Source organism: Schistocerca piceifrons, chromosome 3, assembly GCF_021461385.2.
Source record: "Schistocerca piceifrons isolate TAMUIC-IGC-003096 chromosome 3, iqSchPice1.1, whole genome shotgun sequence".
Lineage (NCBI taxonomy): Eukaryota > Metazoa > Arthropoda > Insecta > Orthoptera > Acrididae > Schistocerca > Schistocerca piceifrons.
This window is the reverse complement of record NC_060140.1, coordinates 474,309,728-474,333,698: the sequence shown is the minus strand read 5'-3', so window position 1 is coordinate 474,333,698 and position 23,971 is coordinate 474,309,728.

Genomic DNA, 23,971 nt, shown 5'->3' with positions numbered 1-23,971 from the left:
CAAAGTGCTAGCTAGAATTGAGTTCTTAACGGACTGTTGTCTCTTCAAAAATGTGTACCTTGGTATCTTTTCTTCTGAGATACTAAGAAACAGTATTGAACAGAACAGTTGCAGTAATGCTCCTGACAGGCTTATTACACTGAGCTGTTGTTCCATGCGGTGAAAGCTGTTGAGTACGCAAGTGAAACTCTAATAGGGCCTGGCGTGTCTACATTTTCTCCCTGGTTGTTTTCGGATTTTTTGTGGAGTAAAATTTACTTTTGAGCCAAGCTTCTTTGACAGCTTCGTGCAGTGCAGCTTAAGAAATACGTAATATTAATAGAATTGTTTATGGGAAACTCCATAAAATTCAACGTGCAACTACGTGTGTGTGTGTGTGTGTGTGTGTGTGTGTGTGTGTGTGTCTCTCTTATGAAAATGGAACGCTGTGAATTCCGTTTTACAGGGGTTTGGCTGGATCTATCGTTTGCAAAACTACTTATTCAATATGATGAAATCTCCTGACAACGCTCGATATTTTTGTTGAGACACATTAATGGCACGTGATCAGTTCATTAGCTTTTCTGCATCGCCGGTCTAAGGTCTACAACTGGCCGCTGGGGCACCAAAATGAGACAGGCGACAGAGGTGTCAAGGTGCAAATTTTCGTCTCGGACTGTAATATCGAATATTGTTCTAGTTAATGCTAATTTATTTGGAATGTTAACTTTTCGCTTAAGTCTCCATTTCATTGAGCTGTAATTTCACCTTTAAGCTGGGTTTCGTGCTGGCGATAAACGTGATATCAGTCGGCAGGAAATAAACCTAGAAATTTTTACCTTACCACGCATTCTACCTGCTGGAAGTACTTCACCGCGCTCATTACGTTATATTACGAAAAGCAATTCTATTGATATTTTTCCAAATACTTTCGTAAGCTCACGCAACCTCCAGACTTTACCTACATCTGTAGCTAGTGCCGAAGAGTTTTAAAAACACCTAGTTGACTAAGACATACCTCAGGTCAACACTTTATCTAGAACAATTGTGTGGTCTGTCAACTTTCACCATTGAAAGCAATCCTTGAAGTCAACAGACTGACATTCTATTTTGAATAATTTTGCTAAGCTAAAGGCTAGAAAATTTTCCATACAATGTATTTCTCCAACGGAAAAATTGCTGGTAAATATACTGAAAGAGTGTAAGAATTCTATACGACTTTCTTAATAAAATATTTCTGTTTCATATTACACACAAAAATAGATCTTACTTTTTAGTTGCACACATTAAAATTTCGCCCATATTTATGTATTTTCTACTACTTCTATGCATAATGTTCTAAAATTTAACTACTTACTATTGATTTTCTTAACGTGTAACATATAACTTACGCAGTGTCTAGTGTTTAACATCCCAATACAAAAATAGATGATAACTTTTGTATTTCTGTTCCACTTTTTCCAATGAAAGATGCAACAATTTGCAAAGAACAGAATAAAAAGGTTCCATTGTTAAATCAAAAAAATATCCTAATAGAAATTTTACTTTTTTTGCACTAAATGTCATTGACAGCATATGTCAATTGACACTAGAACAGACGATGAGGGTGTTTCTTTTTGATTTCACTAAAGGCTTTAAAAGATCTCAGAAATTACATTGCATGGAAACAAACTATTTTTTCTTCTAATATTTAGAACTGGAATAAAATTCAGAAATTTATTGCTCTCTCAGAGATAAGTTTGGGCCACACTTATTTTAAACGGATAAGCAATAGATTTTCACGACCACTAAATGTATGTTTCTTTTTAATGGTCTTACCTAGAGCTCAAGGGAAGGCAAATAATGTGTAAGGGAGGGCAAAAAGAGGGGGGGGGGGGGGGGGGAGTCGTCAGATGATGTGTCACTCGTGCGGAAAAATGTTCTCGAACCGGCCCTGAGTATTTGGCAAGGCGTGGATATACAAATGAATTCAAAAATTTTGCTTTTCTTCTACTTTGCCGATTTCAGCTGAATTTTAAAATCATGTCTGTCACATGAAGATGTAGCAATATCCAACCTTTGGAGTTCAAAACTTCACTGGTTTTTGAGTTACTAATTTTTAATCAGGTTTATAAACGAATTTTTGAAAACCAGCTTTTGCTACTCAGACCTCAGTTTTCAGTTTCCTGATTTTCTAGGCATATTAAGAAGACATTTTTCAACAGTTCTATGCATTCATTTTACGACAAATGTTATTAATTTACTTAGAGCATTTTTTTCAGTGTTCTGACTTAGATTGTCATTAACTACATAGGCCAACAAAAAAAATTTTTGAGAAATTTTTTTACTTTGATAGCTGATCTTGATAGATTTTTACGAGCTGAATCCAAATCTGGCCTTAGTTTTTTTGTATCACCCATAGTTTTCGAGCAATATGCTTTTTATTGTATAGTATATAAATCCTATGCTATACAGTAAAAAGGGAAATTAATGAAATGCTTTGTTAGAACATAAGCATGGTTTGTATTTAAAGTATTTACAGTAATCTACTTAAACAATGATATGTGTTAATAGAGGTTTCACTTGTCAGCTGGAATTGGTTTTTATTTTCTTTCTCTCTTTTCTTTGAAGCTTCTTGTGTAGCTTTTTCTACGATGAGTCGCTTGCTGGAATTCTCGGTGAAGTGACCAGCAGTAGTCCCCCATCATGTTGGTGTTCCAGCGGCCTTGGTAGCGTTTATCCATCTCTTTAACGTCCTGGTGAAAACGCTCTCCTTGCTCCTCACTAACATCTCCCGTATTGCCCACTAAGTAATCAAGGTGACTGTTCAAAAAGTGAACTTTCAGGCTCATTAAATATCCTAAAGTTTTAAACTTCTTTAACATTGTAGATATGATAGAAACATATTCTGGGTCTTTTTAATGTCCTAAGAACTTTGTAACGACTTGCTTGAATGATACCCATGCTTCTTGTGGATTCAAAGTTAACATCAAATATCAGTTTTCTAATATCAGCTCCGACAAAGACGCCTTCTTTTAGCTTAGCTTCTGAAAGGTGTGGAAACTTTTGGCAGAGATACTTAAAACATGGTCCATCTTTAGGCAAAGCATTTACAAACTGTTTCATTAGGCATAACTTTATATTTAGTGGTGGTAGGAGTACGTTTTTTGGATCTACAAGGTTTTTGCTTAGAATGTTCTTCTCACCAGGTTTTAAAGACTCCCTCACATGACAGTTCTTTCTGCACCAGTGTTGATCCGTAGCCCTTCTGTCCCATCCACTCAAGAAACATGGGAATTTGGTGAATCCACCTTGCTGACCAAGGAGCATGCATGTTACTTCTAGATCGCCACATAGCACCCAATCATGAGCAGAATAACCTATTTTATTTAGCTCTCTTTCTAGGTTTTGATAGCTTTCTTTCATAAGTACAGAATGTCCAACCGGTATAGATGCATACATGTTATCATTGTGTAATAAAACAGCCTTTAAACTAGTTTTGGATGAATCAATAAACAGCCTCCAGTCTTCCTTTTTGTATGCAATATCAAACTCATTCATCAGACTGGGTATATCTGAGCAGTACACTAAATCACCTTCTTGTTGAAAAAACTTGGAAAACTGCTGTTCTCTCTTTCTACACATGTATATGCTGGTTCCAACTGCCAATAAGTTCTTTTCTTTAAATGTAGAGCCAAGAAATTCAGCTTTTTGTTTCATTAAGCCAAGATCCCTAACCAAACAATTTGGGCTCTAGACTTTCTGTATTACGAGGTGCATTCAAGTTCTAAGGCCTCCGATTTTTTTTCTAATTAACTACTCACCCGAAATCGATGAAACTGGTGCTACTTCTCGACGTAATCGCCCTGCAGACGTACATATTTTTCACAACGCTGACGCCATGATTCCATGGCAGCGGCGAAGGCTTCTTTAGGAGTCTGTTTTGACCACTGGAAAATCACTGAGGCAATAGCAGCATGGCTGGAGAACGTGCGGCCACGGAGAGTGTCTTTCATTGTTGGAAAAAGCCAAAAGTCACTAGGAGCCAGGTCAGGTGAGTAGGGAGCATGAGGAATCAATTCAAAGTTGTTATCACGAAGAAACTGTTGCGTAACGTTAGCTCGATGTACGGGTGCGTTGTCTTGGTGAAACAGCACATGAGCAGCCCTTCCCGGTCGTTTTTGTTGCAGTGCAGGAAGGAATTTGCTCTTCAAAACATTTTCGTAGGGTGCACCTGTTACCGTAGTGCCCTTTGGAACGGAATGGGTGAGGATTACGCCCTCGCTGTCCCAGAACATGGACACCATCATTTTTTCAGCACTGGCGGTTACCCGAAATTTTTTTGGTGGCGGTGAATCTGTGTGCTTCCATTGAGCTGACTAGCGCTTTGTTTCTGGATTGAAATATGGCATCCACGTCTCATCCATTGTCACAACCAACGAAAAGAAAGTCCCATTCATGCTGTCATTGCACATCAACATTGCTTGGCAACATGCCACACGAGCTGCCATGTGGTCGTCCGTCAGCATTCGTGGCACCCACCTGGATGACACTTTTCGCATTTTCAGGTCGTCATGCAGGATTGTGTGCACAGAACCCACAGAAATGCCATCTCTGGAGGCGATCTGTTCAACAGTCATTCGGCGATCCCCCAAAACAATTCTCTCCACTTTCTCGATCATGTCGTCAGACCGGCTTGTGCGAGCCCAAGTTTGTTTCGGTTTGTTGTCACACGATGTTCTGCCTGCATTAAACTGTCGCACGCACGAACGCACTTTTGACACATCCATAACTCCATCACTACATGTCTCTTTCAACTGTCGATGAATTTCAATTGGTTTCACACCACACAAATTCAGAAAACGAATGATTACACACTGTTCAAGTAAGGAAAACGTCGCCATTTTAAGTATTTAAAACAGTTCTCATTCTCGCCACTGGCGGTAAAATTCCATCTGCCGTACGATGCTGCCATCTCTGGGACGTATTGACAATGAATGCGGCCTCATTTTAAAACAATGTGCATGTTTCTATCTTTTCCAGTCCGGAGAAAAAGTGCACCTCGTACAATGGAATTCATCATCATTTGGTTAATCTAAATCACACTGTACATCAGAAAGTACTTCTGTTGGAATAGAATTTAAATCATCTGGTGGTTCAGGAACTGGCAAATCTACACCACGCCCTACTGGTCGGATTTAGGACAGAAGGTTAGAGTAGCTCATTATCTTCTTGGTTTTCTAATTATGACCAGTAATATGAACACTGCGAAAGTAGCAATCACTGGAATGATTTCTTGGTTCCCTCCATTTCATAGGAACAGCAAATCTAAAGGCTTTTATTCTCCTTTTTGGACCATTTTCTCAGATCTTCAAAACATACATTAACATACCTTATGCAGTGCCCAAGATTTATGTTAATCACCAAGTTTAGATGCAAAGTATGATAGATTAACGTTTTTCAAAAAGTCTGTAATGTTTCTTTGGTGTTTTTTAATCACAAATTCACAACAAATGTAACGAAATCTGTCAGTAGTGTTTTTACAACCATGATTAGACGTTGTAGTGAGCACATATACAGGAAACGCGAAAGTGAGGTCAGATTGACAGTAAACAAAACACCATCTATTAACACAAAAATAGAATCGACCTTTTTTGCCAGCAAATGTTTTTCAGCAGTGCTACCAACGTCATTTACATTCATTACACCCCATTTTTAAATTATTTTAATTATATAAAAGCTGTTAAATTCTTAAAAATCGCTTAAATTAATAAATTTAACTGTAAAATGTGAAGAAATACAGTATTTTAAGTATTATATTTGGATTTCCCATTGTTGGCCTGTGTTGTTGATGTATAAATGTGATAATAAACAGATAAACCCCATTTTGATAATAGTAATTCACAGAGGTATGAAAATACTTCAGGACCCTTTGTTGCAAATATTCAAATGAAATTGGTTCATACTGAGGATAAAAGAGTTGTCATTGAACTTGGAAAAATAAACTAATGGGACTGAGAATTTTAAAATTTTATTTAAAAAATGAGTGTTAGTACAAGCCCATACCCACTAAAATTCATCAACACTATACCTTTTCTCTTCCTGCTCCTGCAAGGCATCTTCTTCTTGTAATTTAAAGACGGGGTAGCCTGTTTCTTAAATTTTTCCTTCTCCAGTAAGCCTCCTGTGGACTGCTTGATCCGTCGTTGATCTCTAGATAACGAAATCTTCTGTGAGGATGATAGTGGAGTGCTGGGGCTACTGCTTTCTCCAGTCATCGATCATCCCTAACCGAAATGAGAAACAGCTTGTACGAGACCCGCTTTTATTTTCTATTTTTTTTACTTATTTATTTATTTATTTTATTTGTTTTTCTTTGTGGTGGCACTTGGACCAAATGGCACTGTGCAGGCTTTAATGTGCATGTTGTGTCTTGTCATCAGTGGATCTAGCCAATAGTGCAGCACATGCAACTTTCTGATATACACGTACTATCTCAACCACTTTGGCAGCTGCCAGTGTGTCATGTCTCCTCGCGCAGTCTATATTTCAAACACATCTTAGATGTGCTTGTTACTCGAATACAGCCAACTCGTTTTGGGATGTATAAGTACTTGCCCTAAAGATGTGAAACAGCCATTAAATTTTTTTTTGAAAAAAATAAAGTGTTATAGTTAGGTGTCCCTTTAAGAAAAATTCGAACCACAACTTCGGGGATTTGGTGTCATAAGCACGTATCTGCCAAATTCGCCATTTTGAAGTGTTTGCTTCATCACTGTTTTAATATAATTCTGAAAAATTATTCAGTGATTCTAAACACATACTAAGTACTATGAGGTATCTCGATTATGAGCAACTTGAAATTAGCTGGTAACAATGAGAGTGTTTCCAGGATGCGAAACTTCTTTTCCCTTTATACCTAAACACGCATTTTGCAGATACGTCTCCGTTACTCACCCCTGAAGTAGGCCACTGTTCAGGGCTTATTTCGTGGATGCAGAGGACGTAAATGAATGGGCAAGGTGTCGCAGGATCCGACTGGTACGGAGGGGCAGAGGGAGAAGGGGGGAGTGCTGCGTGTGTGAGTACGGGACGGAAACCTGTTGTGGGTGAATAAGGTGGCGCGGCGGGGCGGAATTCTAGGCCGTGCCGGAAACGCGAGCGGCGGCGGTGGCGTTCCACGTGTGTGAGGCGGCGGCGGCGGCGGCGGCGGCGGCGGCCACGCCCGCGGAGCGTTGACCCGCGCCGCGCAGGCGCGCCGGCCAGGTCCGGGTCCGGTCACGACTCGGACAATTCGCACGGCCGCCGCCGCCGCAGCAGCAGCAGCAGACGTAGAGAGACAGCCAGAGGCGGCGCCGTGCCGCGCCGCGCACCGCTGCGCCACTCGGCGGGGGCGGAGGGCCGCACACCGCCAGCCCAGCACCGCCCCAGGCCACCACCGCTACGTTCCCCGTTCTGTACGGTAGTTGTCAATCACCGAGTGAACGTGGCGTCACTGTATTGGCGTAAGGACCGAAAATTCGTGAACACTTTACCAATCGGGGAGTCTAGACTGCAAAACAGGAGTTACCACAGAAAGCTAAAAGCACAGTTCGAAAACAAACAATATTTGATCAAAAAATCCAGAAAGCAATGTGCAATGTGGAACTAACAACTAGTAGTCACGAGATCCCAGGGATTAGTCTTAGGTAATACTCTCCTCATCCCCCCCCCCTTGCCCCCCCCCCCCCCCCCCCCCCCCCATGAACCATGCATGAACTTTGCCGTCAGTGGGGTGACTTGTGTGACTCAGCAAACAGGTAGCCGTATCATAGGTGCAACTACAATAGAGGTATTTGTCGAGAGGCCAAACGAAGAGGGCAGCAGCCTTTTCAGTAGCTGCGGGGGCAACAGTGCGGATAATTGACAGATCTGGTCTTGTAACGTGAACCATAACTGCTTTGCTGTGCTAGTACGGCGAACGGCTGAAAGCAAAGGGAAACTACAGCCGTAATTTTTCCAGAAGAAACGCAGCTCTACTATATGGCTATGACTTCCTCTTGGGTAAAATATTCCGGAGGTAAAACAGTCCTACATTCGGATCTCCAGGCGTGCACAATTCAGGATTTCGTCACCAGGGCAAAGAAAACTGGTGTTTTACGGAGCGGAGCGTGCGATGTTAGATCCCTTAATCCAGCAAGTAAGTTAGAAAATTTAAAAAGGGAAATAGGTAGGTTAGACATAGTGGGAAATAGTATCGTTCGCTGCCAGGTGGAACAAGCTTCCTGGTCAGGTGAATAAGTGGTTATAAATACAAAATCAAATGGTGCTAATGCAAGATGGGGTTTAAAATGAATAAGAAAACAGGAAGCTCCTATGAACACTACAGCCAAAGCATTATCGTATCCAAGATAGACAACAAACCCACACCATTACACTAATACAAGTTATACGCCGACTTGTTATGCATTGATGGGGAAACTGAAGGAACGTATCATGAGATATAGAAATTATTTAATGGTTAAGGCAGACGAAAATTTGGTTGTCATGGGGGACTGGAATTCGACAGTAGGAAAAGGAAATGAAGGAGAAATAGAAGGTGAATATGGAATGGGGAAAAGTAATGAAAGAGGAAGCCACCTGATAGAATTTTGCACTGAAAGTAATTTATTCCAGCTAAAATTTGTCTTAAGAACCATGAGAGAAGGTTGTATACTTGTAAGAGATCTGGAGACACTGGAAGATTTGAGATTGATTATGTAATTGTAAGGCAGAGGTTTCGGAACCAGATTTTAAATTACAAGATGTTTCCAAGGAGATGTGGACTCTGACCACAATTTGTTGACTACTAACTGTAGTTTAAAACTAAAGAAATTGCTAAATGGTATGGAAATAAGGAGGTAGGTCCTGGATAATTTGAAAGACCCAGAGGTTGTTGAGAATTTCGGAGGAGCATTAGGCAACGGTTGACTAGAAGAGGGTAACGGAATATAGTAAAAGACGGACCGATAGCTTGGCGAGATGAGATAGTGAAGGCGGCAAAGGATCAAATAGGTAGAAAGAGAAGGCCTAGTAAAAACCCTAGGATTACACAGGAGATACTGAATTTAACTAACGAAAGGAGAAAATACAAAAATGAAGCAGGCGAAAGGGAATAAAAACGTCGCAAAATGAAACTGATAGGAAGTGCAAAACGGCTAATAAGGAAAGAATAGAGACAAATGTAAGGATATAGAATCGTATTTGACTAGGCGAAAGATAAAAACCGTCTACAGGAAAATTAAAGAGGACTTTGGGGAAAAGAGAAGCAGCTGCATGAATATCAAGAGCTGAGATGGAAAACTAGTCTTAAGAAAAGAAGGAAAAGCTGAAAGGAGCAAGGAGTACGTAGAGGGTCTATACAAGGGAGATGAATTTGAAAGGAATATTATAGAGAGGGAAGTGGACGTAGATGAAGATGAGATGGCAGATATGATACTGTGAGAAGAATTTAACAGAGCTCTGAAAGACTTAAGTCGAAACAAGGCTCCGGGGTGGACAATATGCCGTCAGAATTGCTGACACCCGTGGGACACTCGGTGATGACAAAAACACTTCCATCTGCTGTGCAAGATGTATCAAACAGGCGAAACACCCCCCAGACTTCAAGAAGAATGCAGTAGTTCCAATTAAAAAAAAAAAGTAAAGCGGGTGCTGACAAGTATGAATATTACCACATTGCCGAACTATCAGTTTAATACGTCATGGTTGCAGAATACTAACACAGAGGACTATAAAAACCGGTATAAGCCAACCTTGTAGGAGATCACTTTGGATTCCGGAGAAATTAAGGAAAACGTGAGGCAACAGTGACCCTACGACTTATCTTGGAAGACAGACTTCGTAGACTTAGATAAAGCTTTCGACAATGCTGATTGGAATGCTCTCTTTGAAATTCTGAAGGTAGCATGGGTAAAATGCAGGAGCGAAAGGCTATTTACAACTTCTTCAGAAACCAGACGGCAATTAAAAGAGTCAAGTGGCACGGAAGGGAGTGAGACAGGGTTGTAGCCCATCGTCGATAATATTCAATTTGTACACTGAATAAGCAGTAAAGGAAACCAATGAAAAATATGGAGTAGGAATTTAAGTTCAGGGGGAAGAAAAACAAACTTTGAGATTTACTGATGAAATTGCATTTCTGCCAAAGACAGCAATGGACTTGGAAGAGCAGCTGAACGGAATGGCCAGTGTCTTCAAAGTAAAACCTAAGATGATCATTAACAAAAGCAAAGTAAGGGTATTGGAATGTAGTCGAATTAAATGTGATGCTGAGGGAATTAGATTAGGAAATGAGACATTTAATGTAGTAGATGAGTTTCGCTATTTGGAAAGCAAAAAACTGATGATGCCCGTGGTAGAGAGGATATAAAATGTAGACTGGCAATAAGAAGAAAAGCGTTTCTGAAGGAGAGAAAGTTGTTAACATCGAATATAGATTTAAGTGTGAAAAATGAACGATAAACTGTTTAGACAAGAAGAGAAATTGTTCAAATGGCTCTGAGCACTATGGGACTTAACATCTGACGTCATCAGTCCCCTAGTACTTAGAACTACTTAACTAACCTAAGGACATCCCACACATCCAAGCCCGAGGCAGGATTCGAACCTGCGACCGTAGCAGTCTTGCGGTTCCGGACAGAAGCGCCTAGAACAGCTCGGCCACCGCTGCCGGCTAAGAAGAGAATAGCAGCTTTTGAAATGTGGTGCTGCAGAAGAATGCCAAAGATTAGATGGGTAGCTCAAGTAACTAATGAGGTGAATTCTGACCAGAATTGGTGAGACAAGAAATCTGTGGTACAACTTGACTAAAGAAGGGTTCAGTTGATAGGACACATTCTGAGATTACAAGTGATTATCAGTTTACTATTGGAGGTTAGTGTGGGAGGAAAAATCTTAGAGGGAGTCCAAGACGCGAATACAGTAACCATGTTCAGAAGGATGTAGGTTGCAATAGTTATTCGAAGAAGAAAAAGCTTGCACAGGGTAGAGTATTGTGGAGAACTGCAGCAGACCAGTCATCGAACTGAAGATCACAATAACAACAACAACAACAACTCCTTGCACTGGATGTCAATGACGTGTCATCAGTTTTGTTCTACTGCAAATAGCACACGTACGCTGATCATCTCCAGTTGTATCAAAGTTCAAAACCAATAAACCTGAAGACAGCTATCAAGAATCTCAATACGACATGTGTACACTATCAAAAAGGGCGCACGATATGGGATTAAATCTCAACACATCCATAGTCCAGGCGATACTGGTTGATCATGCGAAGCTCATTGTCGAGAATCCCTACTGTCCTTAATCCTAAACGGGACAAATATCAACTACTCACCTTCAAGAAAGAGTCTAATAGTAATAGTAGATGAAAATAAAAAGGAGACCGATCACGTAATTCCAAATTGCAAGAAGTTATCAGCATCTATCCATGCCCTACAAAAATAAGGAGACCTCTCGCCTCAATTATTTATTACGCCGGCCGTGGTGGCCGTGCGGTTCTAGGCACTGCAGTCCGGAATTGCGGGACTGCTACAGTCGCAGGTTCGAATCCTGCCTCGGGCATGGATGTGTGTGATGTCCTTAGGTTAGTTAGGTTGAAGTAGTTCTGAGTTCTAGGGGACTGATGAACTAAGATGTTAAGTCCCATAGTGCTCAGAGCCATTTGAACCATTTATTTATTACAGCGATGTAATCCTGCAAAGTCTTTCTCAGGAAAGCTCACGGTTCCTGGAACTAGTTACGATTGCTTCTGTTAGTTGCATCTGTGATGTTGAACTCTTTCATCATATTTCACCATCGCGTAGACAGTTACCCTGGTTGCGTGCAGCCAAGCACAGAGATTTGTATACCCTCCGTGTTATCAACGTACACTGTCCGCCAAATTTCTCCTCAGTGTTAATGCTTTTGTCTAAACGACGTGGCAGAAACAGCCATTTCCATCAGAGCAAAACCCTTTCTGTCCCACTCCATCCTCCAGTTCTCGAAGATCTTCTCAGTAGCAGGAACCCTACTCTAGAATAAACTTCCCGCAACATATTACAGAAATGTATAACATTTGTGGCTTGGGAAGAAAGTTATTGGCATATCTACTAACGCTACAATAATGATTACTGTGTCCCTGTACCCTAGTATTTCCTTCTTTCCAACTAGATCTTCTACAATTCCCAGTATTCTTAGGTGGTGCGGTCTCCTTAAATCTCCTTTTCCCAAACTCGCTACATCAGAAAGCATATATTCTGTACACCTGTGAATTTTTTTATACCTAGCGCTATCATTATTGTTATTATTGTCATTGTTATTACTATTTTTATATACTATTATCAGAGCTAGTGGGAACAGCAGTAGCAGCAGTACAAGTGCCTGTATTAAATCTACCAGTCCATAATCAGTACTATTTTCTAACGTTATCATTATATAGTGTAGACACTCAAATCATTTTGATGCTATTTCCCATACTAAAATTGTGTCTTAGGTAACTATGATGTAAAAAATGTAGTGTATGTGTGAAACTCTGGTCCGATCTAAGGGCCTGGTGCATCTAATCAGATTATGTTAAATAAATAAACAAATGTCCACTGCCTTAGGTGAGTGCTCAGCGCGTCTGACTGCCGTGCAGTGGGCCTGGGTTCGATTTCTGGTCAGGTCAGAGATTTTCTCAGGTCGGATACTGGGTGATGTGTTGTCCTCGTCATCATTTCATCATCTTCGACGCGCTCGTACCCCATGTGGCGTTAGCCGGCGGAAAGGTTGCAACTCGGTATCCAAATGTCCCCAGATGGGGTCTCCCAGTCTTCAATGTCATATGATAAATAAATAGATAAAAGGAGGAGGAAAGTATTGTGTTGCCTGTAGACAAGGAGTAACAGTAGAATGAGGCAATCAGGACTAGTCACTGGATGTCATCTGAATAACAAATCCATCAGGGACACTTGGATCTTCTAAAGCTGCGTAGGTCGACTGTTGGTTGTATGACTGTGAAGGGTAAATGGAAGTAGGAGGGGGAAAGGAAAGGAAAGGGAAGGGACTGTTGAAATCAGCTGCATCAGGACTTTGTGCGACATCAACGGCGGCGAGTGAAATTGTGTACCAGACTGGGATTCGAACGTGGGATCTCCTGCTTACTAAGCAGTTGCGTTAATCGCTGCGCCCCCTGCACACAATGTTTGTCACAGCTGCAACGACTATCTCGTCACGCCTCCCTCCGATCCAAATTCCCAACCTAGCTCTGCCGGTCCGCAGTCCCCATACATGTCCTCCATGCTCGTTGCTTTGAGATTCCCACAGGAGGTAGCACATAATTGTGATCTGCGCTGTTGTGGTTGAGTCATTCCCCATCCTTATAGGAAAGCGTAGTGTCTGTTCTTTCGGACTTGTCCGCGCACTCATACAATACACTCACTCATAAAGCAGTTTTGTTTGGCAATGTTTTGTTTGCAATAATATTCCTGAAATTAACTGACCTGGCCAGAGCCCATTCCTGAACCCTGTGGGAAACGTTTGGGACACGATGTACCGTTGACTTCACTCCAAATCCCAGTGTTCCATATCATTAGCTCCTCTGTTTTCGGCTCTTGAGGACGAATGTGCTACCATTCTTCAACAAACATACCCAATGTTATTGTCCACTAATAGGTCTCCGCATTCCTTTGAAAAGATAGTATACGCCGATGAGCCATTACATTATGGCATTGTCCAGGGACTGTCTGAAGGCCATCTGTTGACATTCCCAGAGGTGACGCACTAAAAAAAGTAAATAAGAGTATCAGAGGTGAACAGGTTCATTCTAGCGACTATGCGGTTTGCAAATGAGAAATTCCTTTCATGTTCGACTTTCACAAACAGCACTGTGGTATATTCTGGGACTACAGAACCAGGATCTAGGCGGTGCTGCTCGGCCGATCGTGTTTACTGCACTTAGCCTCTACGTAAAGTGATTGAAGGACAGTGAAAAACCACGATTAGACAACCAGGTGTTGGACGTCTCCACCTCATCATAAAACGTGCATGTCGGAGGCTTGCCTGGTCTGTAATGAAGGACAGGCGGCGATCTGTGGCGGATCTGATGAGAGGGTGGAATGCTGGTGCATGTATAAGTGCTTTGTAGCACACCATTACGTGTACATGGTTGAACATCGGGTTCCTCCACATATTCCCATTTTGACCCAATAGCATCGTAATTTACGACTGCAGTTGATGTTGGACCGCGAAGTTTGGAGCAAGCGTCTCGCTTGTTCGGATGAAAGCATTTCTCGTTACACCAGTTCGACAGTCATGTCTGATACGCCATCATTCAGGCGAGCAGGACACAATTATGCTATGGGGACAGACATCTGGGCTACCATGGTACTTGTAGTAGTGACTGAAAGCAACATGACTGCTGTAGACTACAAGGACATTATTGTGGACCACCTGCAGCCCTTCATACTTGATGTCTTCCCGAATGGCGGTGGCATATACCAGCAGGATATTTGTCTGTGACACAATGTTAGAGTGGTGCTACAGTGATATGATGAACATTATAGTGACTCCAGTCTGATCCCATGGCTACCACATTCGCATGATCTGAATCTGATGGAAGACGTCGGGAACGCTATCAGTCGCCAACTCAGCGCCCTCAAAACCACCCACCCGTAATTTACTATGCGGCCTGTTTGTAGACGTCTGGTGCCATATACATTGTTGAGTCTATTCCACGCACAATCGCTTCTGAACTGCATTCCAAAGGGTGGGCCAACACCGTAATAAACAGATGCTCATATTGCTCTGCCTCATCAGCGTACAAGGATCATGAAGTATGACAATAATAATTGAGCCACTGCTGCGTATCTATAGATCGCGGCAATGAATCATGAGGCACAGAAGAGGCTACTACTCATTTGCTACTCCATCTACCGTCAGTTATCGTCACCGTATGTTTTTTGGCACCATTACATCAGTCTAAGACCAAACATTTATGACGATGATATTAGTTAGAGCTCGGCTGGGCAACCTGAGGCCCTCTGGTCGGATCCGTTATCAATGGAGAGACGTCTACAGACGTTAAAGTAACCTCTGTCGTGCCACAGGGGAGTGTTATGGGACCATTGCTTTTCACAATATATATAAATGACCTAGTAGATAGTGTCGGAAGTTCCATGCGGCTTTTCGCGGATGATGCGGTAGTATACAGAGAAGTTGCAGCATTAGAAAATTGTAGCGAAATGCAGGAAGATCTGCAGCGGATAGGCACTTGGTGCAGGGAGTGGCAACTGTCCCTTAACATAGACAAATGTAATGTATTGCGAATACATAGAAAGAAGGATCCTTTATTGTATGATTATATGATAGCGGAACAAACACTGGTAGCAGTTACTTCTGTAAAATATCTGGGAGTATGCATGCGGAACGATTTGAAGTGGAATGATCATATAAAATTAATTGTTGGTAAGGCGGGTACCAGGTTGAGATTCATTGGGAGAGTGCTTAGAAAATGTAGTTCATCAACAAAGGAGGTGGCTTACAAAACTCTCGTTCGACCTATACTTGAGTATTGCTCATCAGTGTGGCATCCGTACCAGATCGGTTTGACGGAAGAGATAGAGAAGATCCAAAGAAGAGCAGCGCGTTTCGTCACAGGGTTATTTGGTAACCATGATAGCGTTACGGAGATGTTTAATAAACTCAAGTGGCAGACTCTGCAAGAGAGGCGCTCTGCATCGCGGTGTAGATTGCTCGCCAGGTTTCGAGAGGGTGCGTTTCTGGATGAGGTATCGAATATATTGCTTCCCCCTACTTATACCTCTCGAGGAGATCACGAATGTAAAATTAGAGAGATTAGAGCGCGCACGGAGGCTTTCAGACAGTCGTTCTTCCCGCGAACCATACGCGACTGGAACGGGAAAGGGAGGTAATGACAGTGGCACGTAAAATGCCCTCCGCCACACACCTTTGGGTGGATTGCGGAGTATAAATGTAGATGTAGATCTAGATCCGGCCCACGACTGGTTTCAGCCTGGCCCGCGGAAGAAATTCATGGGAGAGAGAGCGAGACGCTCGCATTGTATTTTGCCCGGGATGGACTTTCGGATACTCACCATTCTGCTGTTCACATTTTTCCATTTTTGCTTCTGTATAATACAGCCACTATAAGCTAAGTTCAAGTGATGCAGACTTTTAAACGTTTTAAAATGAACAAAGGAACGTCGGCTTAATTTGTTTAACATTGCAGAACCAAGCCATGCCTATTTGATCAGTGCTCAGATGTATTTTTGGACAAATATGTTTAAAAAATACCAGCTAACAATGTTTGTGTGTATTAACACATTGAATTTCAAACACTCTATGACTAGTCGAATTCCCTGTCGACTCGGATTGCCTGTCTCCTTGTCGTATTTTGTTTGTCTTTTCTTTCTCGTATAAACATTTGAAAATTATTTTTGTCGATTGTGTTCAGCTGTTGAAATGGAAGATAGTTTTCCGTGATGACATCTCAAGATTCCTGGTATTTCAGCTTCAGATATTTATATTTATGTACGTAACGTGAAAATCATTTCATTACTAACGGTGTTGCAGAATTTTACAACGAAAATTTTTAAGGCAGGTGTTGCAAAATGTAGTAAGTAAGAAAAATGTTGACATCTCGTAGATAAATGCAAACACTTGAAGATGGGGTGAACACAAAATGGATATTCTGTCAAAAATGCGTGTTTTGAGGCATTTGTTGGCATGACATGTCGGGAAATAAGTGGTATTTATCGCTGTGTCACCCCATAATCATTAACGTCACGGGTACTATAGTTTTGACTTTATGCACTACGAGCAATGTTGTCTCGTCACTTGACGAACCGGCCCGAGAGCGTAAGTAATTCTCAATCAGGACCGCAGGTCGCTTCGCTGAAGGGTGCCCATACCTGAGTCAGACTGTCTAGACCACAAATCAGTATATCTGGGGACAACGGGCAGAAATTTGAAAATGAGGGAGCACGAATGTTGTCACTGGACGCTTGAAACTACAAATTACTGTAAACGGACGTAATTTATTTTTATTTCCACTACGCGTTTCATACTGTTATACCTCTATGAAGCCTGTGACCACAGAAAAATAGAGCCTCAGGATGCCCAATAACAGTACGTACAATGCATAAATGCCTTTTTAATCGACATAAACCTCCTGACATGGAGGTCTAACCCTAAGAAACACGGAGAGGAAATAAAAAATAGTATGTGATTCGCTAGAGGGTAGTTTTAATAGATATTTCACAGCAGTAATTGCAGTGTCTAGTCCAAGTCATTCAGTCTATGTTGTGCATCTAAGAAAGTATGATCATGAACCATCAAGCACACAACTAGATATGAATGTTATTACAATGAAATACCATAACAGAAAAACGTTAACTTACAGAAGAAAAACTTCAAACACAAAGCCCCTATAATGAACACGAAAGTAATTAACGAATAAACCAACACAAGTAGCAAAGCATTGACCATGATACCCAAATTTTAGTAACGCCCCGAAAAATAGAGCAAAACCACACGAAACAATAACTCACACAACTTGCTTCCGTGCAGAGAATAAACGGATGCCTACAACAGGATAGAATTGCCCGTACTTGAACAAGTATTTAATTCCGGACATACGTTTGTAGGAGTTTTTTCTACTAATTGCCAGTACTACATAGTGTAAAAATAAAGAACAGTTCCCTTAAATATCCTAAGTGACTGAAATGAAATGAAATGGTAATATGGGACGGATGGCCGGGAGTCACCACACGGGGAAGTTCGGCCGACGAGTTGCAAGTCTTTTCAGTTGGCACCACACTGGATAACATGCGTGCCGATGATGATGAAGACAACGGAATAGCCAGTCCCCGAGTGGCGAAAATCTGCGTTCGGGTTGGGAATCGAACCCAGGCCCCGCTCCAACGCAGTCAAATGCGCTGACTCTTCAGCTAAGGGGGCGTGCTTGTGTAAATGATGACATGGAAGACAAACAGTTAGCCTGAGGTGGTTGTTAAAAAATTGTTTTCGTTACTGGTTTATAAACACATCGCTTCACCAAGCGTTGCGGCAAACACAATTAGCATTGTAACACACATAATAACAAAAAAGAAACTGAAAACAAAACATAGAACAAAATCCAGATTAATACAGACGGGTCCAGAAAAAATGAAAGCACTCTTTGGTAGGCAATACCTTTGGAACAAAGTGACAGATCGTTGCAATTTGGCGCTGTAGCGTAGTCCGTTGTTCTCTCAACAGATCTTAGCGTGCGCTTTCCAACAGATGGCAGTGCAGCAAGGAATGAATTAAGATTGCCGTTTGAGCAACGCAAGGCTGTACTGCAGTGGTACCAGAAGTACCAAAACGTGATGGAGGTAAAACGGTAATGGCGTAATTCGTACGGAACTCAGCTACCAACATGTACAGCAATCTGTCGCTTTCGGGATAAATTTGAAGCCGACAGTATTGTTCAGGATGTGCATAAGGAAAGGTCTAGCGGACCAGAAACACCGAGTCCAGCTCCCAGCGCTGCTGTGTTGCCACATTTCACTAGGTCATCTAAAAAATCTGCGAAATAGAGTGCACGTGAAAGCGGGGTAAACCGATCAAGCATATGACGAATTCTCAAGGCTGCAAAGTGGAAAGTGTACATTCGAAGATCACTGCACGCTACGAACGAAGACGACCTAGATCAGAGGATGGAGTACTGTGAGCGATTTGAAGGCATGCTTCGCGAGGATGAACTGCTTGCAGGAGTAGTTACCATGTCCGACCAGACGCAATTTAAACTAAACTTTAGTGTAAAACGCCACATCTGCGTGTACTGGCCTCCTGAAAACCCTCACGTTCACGTGGACAAACATATTAGTGTACCAGAAGTTAGTGTGTGGTGTGGCCGTTTGTCATCGCACGCTTTGATTGGCCTATTCTTCTTTGAAGCTACCGTAACTGGTGAGGTGTATCTTCATATGCTGCAAACAAACTTTTTACCTGCCATCCGAGGAATGTTTGGAAACAAACGATTTTACCTACAAGAGGACGCCTCACTAGTACAGAGATATTCCAAGATGCTACTCCATGCGGGTGTAAAATGAATGTGCGCAACGGAAAATAATAAATGCTATAATGAATATCTTTGCCTTGTCTGACTACCCGCTGAAGCAGATCTTAGGATCTCTTAATTCGATAAATTACAATTGTAAGAGGTGCATGATTAAGGAATTTGTTGCTAGCGCACTTGAGCAGATGTAATTTCGATGGATTGATGGATTGCTCACGCGCTGCCTGCCATATGTAAGCTATAAGAGAATCTCAGACCAGAGAGCAGTGTTGTATGCAGTACGAACTGTGTAGCAGTAGGAACTGTGTAGCAGATGTAGTAGTAGTAACGAGCAGTTGTGTGTGTCGAGTTGGCTGGGCCGGTCGTGGGGAGCGATGGCGGAGCCTGAGCGATGTAGTATAAGGTAAAAGCAGCCTCGCGCATATGTAGTATTGATACATCAAGTCCCATGTAAATGTTTAAAAAAATCTCTTAATAATAAGCTTTCTCATAAAAATTAACTTTTGACAATCATTCATCTCAGTTTAAAGAATTTACTAATCTCCCCAATCCATTGTCATCCCGATTATTGTAAAAAAAAATCAGTTGTTTCTTTTCATATATGACAAATCCATCAGCCAGCATTGCACTGGGCTGTGTCAGAAAAATTTCTTATAGGAGCAGATATATACGCGTCATCCGGCGACCATATTGAGGTAAGAATTTGCAATTTATTCAGAATGAATTTTCAGAGCCATAACGGAGCACTGCTGACGTCTGAAATTTACCAGTTTAAATTCACAGTCAATTATTGAAAGGTTATAAGTGAGTCACATTTTTTATAGAGAGCTTAGTCTCATTTTGTTATTGGTAGGTAGCGGAATTTAACTGTTGGGTAATTACACTGAATGTGAATTATATCATTATATTTTTTACTGTTGGGAGGTTATTATATAATTACCTTTGGGAGATTACACTTGGCGACAACCGGCCAGGATCGTATTTTCTTCGTGAATTTCTGAGAAGTAGTCAGTTATATATCTGCTCTTGTTTACATTATTGTTAAAGGTAGTTTGCATCTGGTGCAACGCATTTACTAATTTGTCACTCTTTCTTTTACAGATCATCGGCAACTTATTGCTCTTTGTTGTCACTGTATTTGTTCCATTTTTGCTTTGTCTTTGTTTGATTTTGTGCTTACCTTTGACTTGTGAAAATGCCGCGAAAAACTGCTAACAGTACATTGCGAACCGTAATGAGTGAAAAAGCCAACTAAAATAATTTGACCGATAATACCAGCGACGCTCAGTGTCATAGTGATAATCCTCTAATTACAGGCAATCAGTGCGTGCCGACCACCACTAATGATTTTATTTCAAGTGATGAATAAACAAATCCAGTTATGTTAGCGACAATTGATAACGCGGCACGTTCCGTTACAATGAACGCTGCCCAGTTTGACACACCTGACTTGCAAAATTTACATAATGAACAGACAAATGTTTCTGACCAAGATGAACAATGTAGTCAGAATATGTCAGATTTATTTGATTCCGATGTAGTGACCAACAGTGCACATCCAATTGGCAAACCTTTTCAAGAATCAGAGAATAACCGAATGGTTACACAAAACGTGTGGTTAGCACACTGGACTCGCATTCGGGAGGACGACGGTTCAATCCCGTCTCCGGCCATCCTGATTTAGGTTTTCCGTGATTTCCCTAAATCGTTTCAGGCGAATGCCGAGATGGTTCCTTTAAAAGGGCACGGCCGATTTCCTTCCCAATCCTTCCCTAACCCGAGCTTGCGCTCCGTCTCTAATGACCTCGTTGTCGACGGGACGTTAAACACTAACCACCACCACCACAAAACGTGACAAATGCAGATACACCATCACACAGCACAGAGAATAGAGTAGGTAATATTGGCATGGATCAGGTTATGGCATTATTGCTGCAACTTAATGAAAATCTCAAACAACAACTTAATGAAAATCTCAAACAACAACTCAATGAATCGAACAAACAACTTAATGAAAATCTCAAACAGTCGAATGAAAAACACGACAACAATTCCAAACAACTTAACGAAAGTTTCAAACAGTCGAATGAAAACCACGACAGGTCGCTCAAACAAATTAGTGAAAAACTTGACACCTCTATTGAACAGCTTACTGAACAGATTACAGCCGTTGCGGAGCAATGTAATGAAACTAAAAAACAGTTACGTGAGGAAATTAAGGCCTGCGCCAGGAATAATAGTGAAGAGATACGCAATACACATGCTGCCACAACTAAATTACTTAGAGATGAAATTAGTGCAGTCGCTAAACAATGTTCTGAAAACGCAACACAGTTACACGACGAGTTTAAATTAATGTCATCAGAACTTTCACGCACACTGGAAGCGAAAGTAGACACGAAATTTGACCAACAGAACAGCCAAATTGACGAACGTTTTAATCACCACCTACAAAACAGTGAAACACGTTACCGTAAATTTATACAGGAACAAAACAAAGTAAAGAAACAAGTCATAGAAACAATTACTGTAAAGAGACAGGAAGATAAGCGTAAGTTATTTACGAAAGAAAAAACATACGTAGACAACAACATTGCTACAGTATCAGACGAAATCAGTACTATCAAACAGTTGATCACCGAAATGCATAGTGAAATATCCGATCTAAAAACAAAACCAAATACTAATATTCAGACTTTGGAAAACAAATATACAGTAGACTTTCAGACAATGACCAACAGACTTGAACAATTGGAATTAATACAGGGTCCCGATGCCATTAAAGCAGACGTTAAGAAATTGAACAAAACCACCCGTAAAATCCAAAAACAAATTAATGTTTGTGACACTAAAAATGATGATCAGGTAAAAGCACTGACTGAAAAAATCGATGAATTGGCCAGTCGTATTGATGTTATCGAAAATAACAATGACACCAAATCAGACGATACGTCACCAATTTCGTTCAATCAAACACCCGAACTCCAAAACTTACAGCAGACAGTCAGTGAGATAGGTTCGTCCAGTAATACATTACGTAGAAAATTGTCATCTTTACAGCAAGAAGTGACAGAGATGAAAAATGTTTCAACCTCTAAGACGGCACAGCATACGCCACATTCCGAACATTTGTCACACTCACACAGCCAGTGTAACTTCGGTAATCTACAGAGAGTACGTGACTTAGATTCCGAACAGACACAGACAAATAGATTCTCATGCAATCATGAATCTACTCAGACATTCAGAGACGATAATTTTGATTACAAGAACTTTCTGTCTGTAAGGAAATTTAAGGTATTTAAAAATGACAGAACACAGATTCACCCCTTAGATTGGATACAACAATTTAGCTTTGCTTTTCCACCAACTTGGCCCGTAACACACAAACTTGAATTTATTTACAGTTTTTTGGAAGGCGAACCGGCAACTCGTATGAGACCGATCGCGAGACAATGCTACTCGGTAGAAGAATTTCAGAAAGTTTTTCTGTCAGCGTATTGGTCGAAGACGACACAGCGCGGAATCAAGGATCAATTAATTAGCTTATCGAATTATGAGAACTCAAATTTTCCCACTGTCACGCAATTTTTTGAACACATGGTACAACAAAACCAGTACTTAAGTGAGCCATACAGTGAATCAGCACTTATCCAATTGTGTATTTCTAAATTACCATGATCGTTAAGAGTATCACTTTTAACAGGTCAGCAGAGAGAAAATATTTCGGCATTCAGAGATCTGTTACAGCTTTTGGAAGTTCAGCAATCAGACTATTCTTTCATAAACAAAAATTTTTCACATCATAACCAAGGCCAACAAACATATAGTAATTACGATCAGCCACGCTATTTCAATAGCAAAGGTAATAGACGCTCCAGGACTGACAACCACCAGAATTTTAATAACAGACAAAATTTTAATTATTAGTATCATCAAAATTATCAGAAACAGCAAACACATTTTGGCAACAATAGAGACTTTTCCCCACAACAGCATCAAAACCAGCCGGTTAACATACCTAATCAGCAACAGCATGAAAGCCAGCCGGTTAGCATACCTAACCAACAATGCAGTCTGCAAAGTCAACCAAGGTTTCGCCGCCTACACGTATAGCGTCGGCTCCATCAAATAGTAATGCACAGCAACAAGGAAATCACTACGTGCAGAAGACACATCATTTCAATTCCTATCGCAACGCGCCTTATAGTAATGACTATCATGACAGACGTAAAAGTAATGAGCATAGTTTTCAGCGTAACAGTCGCTCTTACCAGCAGCAGAATCATTCGCAACAACAGATTATCATGAATGAACCAGGCAGTCGGTATCATCCCGAACCTACTACGTCAGGATGGAATAACAGAACGGTACAAATAATCGAAATGCCACAGCATCCTCCCGTAAATAACAGCACGTCAGAAAGAATTTGACTAGATACAGTACAGGTTGCATCTTCCATCAACATAAGCAATGCTTTTGACAGACAGAATCTTGTTCACGAAAATGTTATTACTTTTGACGACATCCGAGACACTCTTGTACATGAAAAACCAGTTATTCAAAAAACCATTTCCCACCCTGTCATTGAAGTTAAGATTGGATCATCCACATTTTCAGCAGTAATCGATTCTGGATCACCTACGTCGGTTATAAATGAAGAAACGTTCAACGAATGTAACAAAGAGAACACCTATCCTGAGTTACCATTAGGCAAAACTAAAGTAAAAGGAGCAGTATCTGGTAAAGGAGTAGATGTAAAATAACAGACACACTTATCATTTTGTATTGTAGGTCATACGTTCCACTCAAATTTTTGGATTTTTGTTTCCTTATTGACAACAGGCGTTATTTTAGGTACGAATTTTTTGGTACAACACGACGCAATTATTGACTTTCAAAATTCCTTTTTAATGTTAAAGGATGAAAATGTACAACTGGCATTAGAAT